The sequence below is a fragment of the Cydia splendana genome, chromosome 26 (genome assembly GCF_910591565.1).
Source record: "Cydia splendana chromosome 26, ilCydSple1.2, whole genome shotgun sequence".
NCBI lineage: Eukaryota > Metazoa > Arthropoda > Insecta > Lepidoptera > Tortricidae > Cydia > Cydia splendana.
The window spans coordinates 5,687,314-5,698,304 of NC_085985.1; the positions used below are offsets into that span (position 1 = coordinate 5,687,314).

Below are 10,991 nucleotides of genomic sequence, written 5' to 3' on the forward strand. Positions count from 1 at the left end.
GGTTCTGAAGCGATTAAGGGCGGACCATACGCGGCGGGGCTCTTTGAAGCCGATAGGAGGTGTTTGAGGTGTGAGATGGACGAGAGGGCTTATTTGGTCCATATGGTGCTCCCATTCTGCTTGCCACGCCTCCACCAAACTCCAAGTGGTTTGTTGATTGGGCATCTGTAGAGCAGGAGGGTTTCTGGACTTCAGCCTTTGATTAGTCATCTCGTTGAGGTCTCGGTGGATGGGAAGGTTAGAGCACCTGAGCGTTTTGATGGCTTCTCGGTGAAGGCTATTGTTCCTACGGAGGTGTGCAGGAGCTATGTTGCCCAGAATGGGGAGCCAGTGGGATGGCGTAGGCTTTAAGCATCCGGTAATTAGTCGGAGTGTTTGGTTTAGTTGCGTGTCAACGGCTGAGGTATGTGCACTGTTCATCCATACTGGGGCGCAGTACTCAGCCGTTGAGTAAACCAGAGCCAGAGCCGTAGTTCGAAGGCAGGATGCAGTGGCTCCCCAAGTGGTTCCCGTGAGTTTTTGGATAATGTTGTTCCTGGTCTTGAGTTTGTTTGCAGCTTTCTGTAGGTGAACTTTGTATGTTAGGCTTCTGTCTAGCGTAACTCCCAAGTATTTGGGGTTCGGATTGTGCTTCAAGGTTGCACCTTTGAACGTGATGCTGAGAGTTTTGCCAGCTAGCCTGTTGTTCAGGTGAAAACAACACACCTCCGTTTTAGTTGGGTTAGGGCACAGGCGCCATCGGCTGAAGTAGTCATCCAGTGCAGCAAGGTCTTTCTCGAGGATTGGTTCTGACGCATCCATGTTTCGGTGTTGTGTGATGAGAGCCAGATCATCGGCGTATCCAAACTTTCGGGAGGAGGTGTCGGGTAAGTCATGCACATAGAGATTGAAGAGTAGGGGCGCTAGAACGGAGCCCTGTGGCAGGCCGTTATTTAAAACTCTAACACTGCTACTTTCTTCTCCGAGGAAGACTTGGACTGGCCTATTAGTTAGAGTGTTTTCGATGAGCCTATATATCTTCATGCAAGGAACAATTTTTAGCAGTTTGTAAAGCAATCCCTGACGCCAAACTGTGTCGTACGCTGCCGTTAGGTCGATGAAGGCTGCTGACGATTTGAGTTGTTTGTTAAACCCGTTCTCTATATGAGTTGTGAGTGCCAATACTTGGTCGCAGCAATTTCGATTAGGCCTGAACCCAGCTTGATCGTCCGGGATGATTGCATTTATGGTGTCATGGATCCGGTGGTACACCAATCTCTCCAGAAGCTTATAGACAACGCTGAGGAGGGCAATCGGTCTGTAGCTGTCTGCTCTATCGTTAGGTTTACCTGGTTTGAGAATAGCAATAACTTTAGACCGTTTGAGTGTAGAAGGCATCTTACCAGAGTCCATAATAGCCGTGTAGAATTTTGCCAACCATGCACGGGTCTTTGGTCCGCTGTGTATCATGAACTCGGGAAAAACTCCATCCTCCCCGCAGGCTTTCCCTGTAGAAATGTGGCTCAGAGCCCGGGTAACTTCATCTGCGGAGAAGGGTCGACTGTAGTCACTCTTGGGCGCGGCGTTGGATTTGAGTGCCGAGAGTTCCAGTCGTATCTTCCTGGAGTGGGCCTTGTGGTTAGGTGCCCTAGACAGCTTGACCATCCTGTCAGCGATAGCGTTGGGCCGTACGGTAGGTTTAGCCTTCGTCGTGGTAGAGCCATCGGTCAGCTTTCTCACCAAGTGCCATGCTTTTTTGCTAGAGTGCGTGAAGTTCATTTTCTGGACGGTTTCTTCCCATTTATCTCTTCGTGTCTGGTCGAGTGATGCGATGACTTCGTGTGCTGTGTCGCGGTTACCAGTAGCTTGAAAGTCTTTCCAAAGTGCTTCCGTATTCTCGTTCCAGCAGGGTATGTATCTTCGTCGGAATCCTCTAGGAATAAATTCTTTCGCAGTGGCTAGGATGAGTTTTCTGAAACGGTCGTAGTTGTCCGGAATTGGTTGAATCCATCTGACACTACTGTCCAGTTTATTTTTGAACTTTTCCCAGCTTGCCTTCTGGAAGTTCCATCTGGGGGCCGGGTACGATGGCACGATGGGAACTTTAAGACCAATGTCGAGTAAGACTGGTCGATGCTGGCTATGGGGAAATTCTCCAAGGACAGCTCTGCGAATTGGCACTGGGTTGTCTAGGGCATCTTTTGTGGTGAAGACCAGGTCGGGATTGTATTCCTTTTCCCAGCGCGCGGATCTGAAAGTCCCCCTACTCTTGCTGTCAAACACGAGAAATGCATTTGCGGCGTCAGCCCATTCTGTGATTTTTTCACCGTTGCTGTCGTTTTGCTTGTACCCCCAGCTTGTGTGGTGGCTGTTGAAGTCTCCGACGTAAAGGGAAGGATGGGCGAGTTTAGGGAGAGCTGGGTCTGGCCATTTACTGTTGGGTGGTTTATAAATATTGCAGATGTGCATGTCGTTGAGTTTTATGATTGTTATGGCGATGTTGTCTGTACTTATTTCGTTTGTTATTATGGAGCAAGTGGGTGCGAGCATTTGTCGGACATAAATAGCCGTACCGTATTGACCATGGTATGTAGCAGCAATCATATCATAGCCCTGGAGTGCTCCTCTGCGTGACAACTCAGTGGCATCTTTGGCGTGTGTTTCCTGTATAAGGGCAACGTCGATATCCTGGTCGAACAGGATTTTTTGCATGCACTCTGTTTTTGATAAACTTATCCCTTCTATGTTCAAGGAACAGACTCGGACATAAGGTCCTATATCCATTGTCGATTTGTTCTGTGGCGTATTCGTTATAGCAGCTTTAATTGGCATCTTCTCTGAGGGTAGTAGTGAGAAAGCATATGAAGGAGTCCAGTGAGCACTGCGAGGTCCTGATGGGACAGTGCAGCTGCCAAGTTTGTTACTCTTTTAGCACCACCCGGGGATCACGTGTAGGGCTATCTAAGGTACTTCCTACGGACGTAGAGTAACATTGACCCCCCCCAATTTTTTTAAAGTGAAAACACTTTCACTTTAAAAAAATTAACTCATACAAAATTCGCTATGAAACTACCGAAATAAGTCGAGATTGTTATGTATGTATAATGGTGGAGGGTAGGGGTAAGTCTCCGCGCGCGCCCTTTGGCGCCGGATATATTGTAATGGTTTGTCAGTCCGGTAATAAACCATGTAGTGAACGCACGGTCTTCTGTTTTACATCCCCCGAGAACCCTTCGTACCATTCCCTGGGGCTTATAACTAAACTAGAGGTTTCCAAACCTGGCTCCTTCATGCCACTACTCCCCTAACGGCTCGGCCACGACATCGAGCGACTTGCGACGGCGGGAGCGATAACCACAGGTTGGAGCGTGACACAGCGATCGGACCTTTCGCTCCAACCTATGGTTATCGCTCCCGCCGTCGCAAGTCGCTCGATGTCGTGACCAAGCCGTAACATATACTTTGGCTCGATAATGGCATAAATGGCAAATTTATGGGACACAATGTTGTTGTTCTACTAAAATGTACATTATTTTATACATTGTGGAATATATTTATATTAAGTTAATTGTGTTTTTTTTACAATGTCTGTCAAATTTCACTAGGTTGCTGGGGAGATGCTCTTTATTCTTTATTCAAACAAACACTAGGTATAAGTTTACAGCTGCAGGATGCCACGACACTTATACTGTTAATACATAGTCAGTATCATAAACATGTATACACTTTTCGAACTATCTCTAGAATCTTAAATTAAACATACCGTCCATTACTCGTTTCTTCATTTGAGTTTTGAGTGTCGGCGAGCGGGCGAGCACCTCGAGCGCCTCGCGCGATCCAGGGACTCTCTTGCGAGGTTATGAGGAGCGTATGAGTTTTGAAGGTCGCGAGTGAAATTGAAAGGATAAGAGTTTTTTTAAATTTGAAGTGTGTGAATGATTTGTGTGGCAAGAGGTGTTTGTGATGCGCGCGAGTAAATGAGTAAAATGAATAGAGGAGTGATGTAAGACATTTTTGCGGTATGAAGTACTGCGACAAATTAACAAAATGAGTGGTACAAATGAGGTGCCTCACGAGTGAGCGACTCAACACTAAACATACATATGTATTACTAAGTAACATAGGTAGAGTTTAAAAAAACAGTGGCGGTACTTCCATACAAGCCCAAAAGCCCGGCTTGCCTTAGTTGCCTTACCGAAATTACGTAGTGATAAGATCAATAATCAATATAGATTATTTTTAAACCGCGCCCCAATTGAACCGTATTATTAAATTCAAGCCACAGGCGCGCGGACCGCGGCCCCAGCGTGTTGCAATTTTTGCCGTGGTGGCGCCTCGTCCGCGCGAAAGAAATCAGGCGTAGGATGTTCTAGCTATCCTGCTCGCATTCGTCGGCTTGCAACCGAGCTTGCTTTTCCGTCCCGCTCTTGGCCCTCTAAGCCTACAAACGCCATAGAACGATGTAACTATTTGTTGATATGTATAGCAATTTTATAAGGCGATTTAAAGCCTGGCTTTTAGTGTGATGTTAGCTGCATAAGTTCGCACGGGCACACGTTTACTTCAAGTGTATTATTATTTAGTCGAGTCGAAAGTAACGAAAGCTCAATTTATTTAAGTGAATTTGAATTAAGTAGTGAATGTGGATTTGTTTGTTTGTTGTGACTTGTGACGTTTATAAGTGTTAACAATGGATGAAGTTGTTCCTTGTGACGGTATGAGATGCGTCCACGTATCTCATCGAAGACAAGGTAAAATCGTTAAACTTTGTATAAAAACGGGATATCATTTCCAACACCCGACTTGTGTATTCTCAGATAAGTCAGTCGCATTAAGAGAAAAATTTGTACGGCCGTTTACAAAACACAAGGATTGTTGGTTTACTCCAATTAAGGCGTAATTAGAGTGACAGAGAACGAAACATGCAATTTGCAAACTTTAGTGTTCGCGGTAGGCCCTCTGATATGTTTGTAAAATTCTATCTAGCAGTTATAGCAGTAACCTAGTATGCCCTGTGCGCTATGATAGCTCGCCGCGATACGCTAGCAAATTCATTTGAGTCCAAAGAGTGAGATTGGACATTTATTACGAAAACATATCTTTCGGCTTGCCTTACTCCGAAACCCTAGGCACGCTACTGTAAAAAAATCCTAATACTCTATGCAACTTCGACTCCATTTGCCCTGTACTCCCAAACTATAGACACAGTCTATAAAACAATACAGTCATTCGACGAAGCCGTCTAAACAGGACTATGCTACGGGGTGCCAGGGACGAGGGGTGGGTCGCGCGCTCCCGAGCTGGATACATCGCCATTGTTAGTAGCTGGGTACTAGTCACAGGGCTACCGTGTCATATTAACTTAAAGTATGTGACAACCCTACTGTGTTCTTGTGCGGCATTTACGCGAACATCAAAGGCGTCGGTCCACTGTTACTTTTTACACTGCAATAGAGGTAAAGCCTGACAAGATTCTATTTGGCCTTCGCCATGTTGCGGATGCGGACTAATATAGGTACTTAAATAACCTTTTGGACGCCAATGACCGATCAACGCCAAAGACTGATTAATCGGTCACAGACCACAGAGCAACATAGACCTACGTGCATATATGCATAAAGTTCAATTTCAGTTTTGACACTTCGGTGACGTGGCGTCCGGGTGACTGCTTTTGTGTTTGACACGGCGTCGAAAAGATTAAATAAAGTTGCTCATGCCACTATCTAAAAGAAAACATTAGGAAATAATTTCACAACTTTTATTCAAACAAATCTAAATAGATAACAATGGATACCTTATTCACACACAATGTAACATTTTCTTAACACCGTTGACACACCATCTACTGACACCTAATTCGGCTCTGAAGACTTTCCGGTGTTTCCGGAGACAATTTCTTCCAGACGACTTACGGCTTACATATTGATTAATTTAGACAGCTCTGCTACATACTATCTGTAACAAATTCAGTTTTTTTGAACTTGGTTAATTAATAGAGTGAAGTAAAGTTTCGGCACATTAGATCAAGCAATAGAATTACTAAATAACTTCATAGCTACAGTCCAAAACGCAGACATATTCGCAGACAAGCGGCCGTCCCTACAACGTAGTATCAGGATTTTTTAAAACTCTACCTATGTTATTTAATATCAGATTCTTTTTTCTATCTCTATGTAACTTAGTAATACATAATATGTATGTTCAATTATAAAGATAAGTGTGTAATACAATAAGTGTACTTACTAATTTTATGATACTGACTGATACTGACAACATATGTAATTATGTACCTAATTAACAGTATAAGTGCCTTGGCTGGAGCTAGCTGTAAACTTATACATAGTGTTTGAATAAAGAATAAAGATCGCTATTTATAAGACGGTTATTTAGACAGGCTCAAAAAGATACGTGGACAAATTACTAAAATATAATTAAACAAAAAATAACCCTATTTCAGTACTCATACGGCTCACTATGGCTACGAACTTGGGGTGGTAATTAGTCAGTTTTGTAGTTGTAACCTGACGATATGGCCTCTGTGCAAACATCACCGATAATCGCATGCGATTTGCAATACAATTCAATTAGTTGCTCAAACTTAGCAGGCAATTATCTTAAATCGCAATCATTTGTTGCAAGGAATGTAGAAGCCTTCATCTATTGCAACTTGCGGTGAGATTGCACCGAGCCTATATATAGTTTGTCTTTGTGGCTATTTACACTGTCAGCGTCGCCAGCGAAAAGCTTTCCAAAAGAAAACTCTCTTACACAAAAACTAGATCATCGTTTTTTGCTTTTCTACACACCCAAGTCACTCTACACTACATCATATCGAACCTGCATTAAAGACTGAACAGAGAACGCGAGGCGGGCACCGCCTGCAGAGTTATGATTGACGATAACGTGTCCCGCCAGGCGCCGGTCTTCGTTGTTAAGTTATCTTGCTCAAACGCCGGATCTGTGGGACAAATACAATAGACCTTGCAGGTTTCCGTGACAGACAGTAATATTATGATTTTATTAGAGCCAAAGTACTTGTACGGCTCTGAAGTTCTGAACTCAGAATGTTCTGTGTCTATACCAGCAGGTGAGTGTTTTGGCGAGGCTGGCACACGAACACCAAGACTTAACTGTCCATGGTGAACCTTATGCCTTTTCTAATAAGGTTTATCAGATTTATGAACTGTCAGTTAACAGTGAGGGCAATGGTTATCCACATTTACGTGCCAGCCATACAGGCAGGGAAGATTGCTAATCGAAGCATTGCGCGCGTACGTGCCTCCCAATACTATGTTCCAGTATTATGTTATGCTGTTGTTTGAGCAAGGTTATGGTCGCAAGCAGCGCGGAGTCACTCTCTGCTGGCCTAGCTACGACAACGAAACGCTTTCTGTCTCTCTGTTACTCTTCCATATTAGTGTAACAGTGGCAGTTGTGTTTTGTTCGCTAAGGAGCGTAAGCGATTGGCATGTTGGCTACGCGGCCTGACCGGCTAGCATGAGTTGCGTTCTCGCGCGCGAGACCATAATTGATGTCGCGCAAAGCGACACGGAGTGTGGAGGGCCACACTCGCGTTCGCGGCTTCGCGGCGCGATTCGCGCACGAGTGTGGAGCGGGCTTATGAAGTCGCGCGCGAGAACGCAACTAATGCTAGCAGGTCTGATGTCTTGTAGTTAGACTACACACTATACAGGTGTAATACCAGGCAAGTTTTGCGGGGAGTTTGCGACGTAATGTGCATCCCAGGGCATGCAGTGGATCTCCCATGGCCCGGTGATGGTAGTAAGCAAAGCTCGTAGTCTCTCAACGCGCACGAGCTGCGTTATGCTTCCTGTGCTAGCTCGTTGCATGTCTGCAATATAGATAAATAAATATCTGGGGACATCTTACACAGATCAACCTAGCCCCAAACTAAGCAAAGCTTGTAATATGACGATACACACTTATTATATAGATAAATACATACTTATTATATACATAGGAAACGAAACACCCATGACTCCGGAGCAAATATTTATGTTCATCACATAAATAAGTGCCCTTACCGGGATCGAACCCAGGACCGTCGGATTCACAGGCAGGCGGGTCATTAGACACTATAGGCCAGACCGGTCGTCTAATTATTTATTCGACGTTAATCGTCTAAATATTATTTAATGCATACCTATACCGGAAGAAACGGTACATGCAACATAAACAAATACTATATCTTAGGGGCATGGCACACTGCGTCCGATTCGCACTTCGCTCCGAAGTTTGAGCGAGACAATTAACCCTATGCGCGTATTATAGCGACGGAGCGACGTGCGAAACGGACGCAGTATGCCATGCCCCATTGCCCCTTAAAATAGACTATTTCATAGCAGATTGGTACACATCTTATCGGATCTTATCGGAGGACCACCTGATTGATAGACGTCACATTATATATCGCTGTACTAAGAAGGTACTAGGTAGTACTAGACGATAAATATCCCGCCAAATACGTAACTTCGAGTTGATGGAACCTAGAACTTGTTAAACATATTATCTATTCCTTCCCTTATCGGATTCATTACGAGTGAATTTAAATTTCATGAATCGGAATTTTAACCGTCCATTCCGTCCAATATTGCTACTATCCAAATATACATTATATAGGTAGGAACTATAATAAAAACATGAGGGTCACAGGTGGAAATGGGATTTGAATTTTCTTTCCGAACGCGCCACATTGGGTTTGCTTTGTATCATGTTTGTAAGTAGGTATGTATGTCAGCCAGAGTTTTTTCCTAAAAGTCCGTTCTTTTATTACTTACCTATCAGTTTTCCACTTTCCTTTAGCAATTTGTAAATATAATCAATAATAAATATTTGCATGAGGAAACGAAAACACTCGTTTTTATGACAAGTGGTTTTAGTTTTTTTTGCTTTTAGTTGTCAAATGTTAAAAGAGGTCCTTTCCTTATATTTATAAATTTCAAATGAGTTTAAAAATTCTACAAGGGAATATACGCGAAACTCTGCCTAGGAGGCGCCATTACCACTATCACAATCTGGGGGTTGGGGGTCTACCGCGAAACAAGAAAATCGAAATTTCGTTATCTAACCTCTCTTTCACCCTTGCATATTCGAGCGATAAAAAAGGCACATAACTAAGCGCCCATTCGCACGGGAGCTTTTTCAACGCGCGTTAAAAAAGCGCTTGAATCTGTCAGCACTCTAAATTCGATTTAACGACCAAGGCTTAAAGTCAAAAATCCAACGTTTGTTAAAAAGCGCCACCGCTCTCGTGTGAATACATACATGGTTATCCATTTGTGTCATTCAAACGCTTTTTTAACGCGCGTTGAAAAAGCTGCCGTGCGAACGGGGCCTCAATGACGATTTTCGCGTTTCCCGGTAGGCCCTTGTTAACAAACCGCCTTGATGCATCAAAGTCATATTTTATTGTCTGTGAAAACTTGACAAAAAACAGTTTACTATGGTTTACTAGAGGAGCTAGTGCTGCACTCTGGCGGCAGAATATTGCAGTAATACTCCCTATTATAAAAGAACCCAAGAAAGGAAGCACGAGAGCCGATCAACATGCACACTAGCGTCACTGCTAAATAATCGTGATTATTTAAATTTAAAGAAACCGCAGAATAAATAAGTACAGAAGATTTAGGCCCCATTCGCACGACAGCTTAAAAAGCGTTGCGTTAAAACCCGACGTTGGCGCTTTTTTACCGTTTCCAATATTTGTGTTCATATGAACGCTTAAAAATCACTTGTGAGTCGTACTGCCACGTACGCATCTCAGCAAAGCCATACTTTATTTGCTATTACGACGTATTATTTGAATATAGCTTGAATATTTCAGGAATTTGTAAGCATAAGTTGACATTTTTAAGGTGAAACTAATAATAATCTTGACGATTGACAGCAAAAATTGACACTTGACAGCCAACTGACAGCAGCGCCGGCGCTTTTTTAACGCTTGTGAGAACAGATACACGGAGTTCCGTATGCTCTATTCAATTTGACGCCAACGCTCAACGCCGAAAATCGAACAGTTCTCGATAAAAAAGCGCTGCGCTTAAAAACCGCCTTCGTGTGAATACATACATGATTATCCATTTGTGTCATTCAAACGCTTTTTTAACGCGCGTTGAAAAAGCTGCCGTGCGAACGGGGCCTTACTCTCTAACCAACTCTAACAAAACGCGTCTGTTACGATTAGGACAGATATGACCGCTAGGTGGCGACAGCGCCACGCGCGGCTTATGGCTAGCCACCAAAATTGGTGTGGGACGGATGTACTTGTAGAGTCTGGCTACTGAAATATTACACAAATGTTTGGCGGGAAATTCAAAAAATCTTGGACTGGTCACACTTTGTGTAGTAGGAATTATAGTTTTGATACTAGAAATATTTTTGATTTTCTGTGCACACGTAAGGTACTTAAGTTAAATATACGTTGACGTGCACTCAAAGTCAGCTCACATAATTTCTACCACTATCTAAAGTACAGTCAACGATAAACACATGTTAACACTTTCTCACCATATACCATTGTAACAAGGCGAAAAATGAAATGTAGTGTAAATAAGACCTAGCTCGATAATACCGTAATATTAATCCATCACCAAAAAAAATACATAAATACTATGCCAAATATGCTTAAATGAAAATATTTATAGAGCACCAACCTCCTAATTTGTTTACATTTGTTGAGGAGTTGTAAACATTGCAGTTTTTCGTTATACAACGCTACACGTCGACTTCGCACATTGTCGTAATTATTTACGAGCTTAAATAGTAGTTGGCGAAACTCACTCAGTATAGACATTATTAATATTATTTAAAATAAACCCCTTATAAACCGCAAACAATTTGAATGAATGACATAAATTGACAACTGACTTTTAGCTTTTTTTTTTAATCATAGACAATTGGTGATACAACAACGAAATATCTGCCAACAATTTTTGGCTAGCCAGACTCTAGCTACCTGTTGCAAAGCGACGAAATCGCGGAGTGTGCCACGC

At 43.1% G+C, this 10,991-nt stretch overlaps 2 long non-coding RNA genes across 2 annotated transcripts in view; one reads left to right on the top strand and one right to left on the bottom strand.

The window, feature by feature from the left end:
- Window positions 1–10,991, top strand: part of LOC134803483 (uncharacterized) — a 196,353-nt gene that overhangs the window by 65,099 nt on the left and 120,263 nt on the right. The gene's annotated exons all lie outside the window — the stretch shown is intronic.
- On the bottom strand, window positions 5,726–7,831 carry LOC134803485 (uncharacterized). Its single transcript, XR_010145994.1, has 3 exons — window positions 7,682–7,831; window positions 6,817–6,937; window positions 5,726–5,934 (listed from the first exon to the last, which is right to left on the bottom strand). It is a non-coding gene; the product is annotated as an uncharacterized LOC134803485 (long non-coding RNA).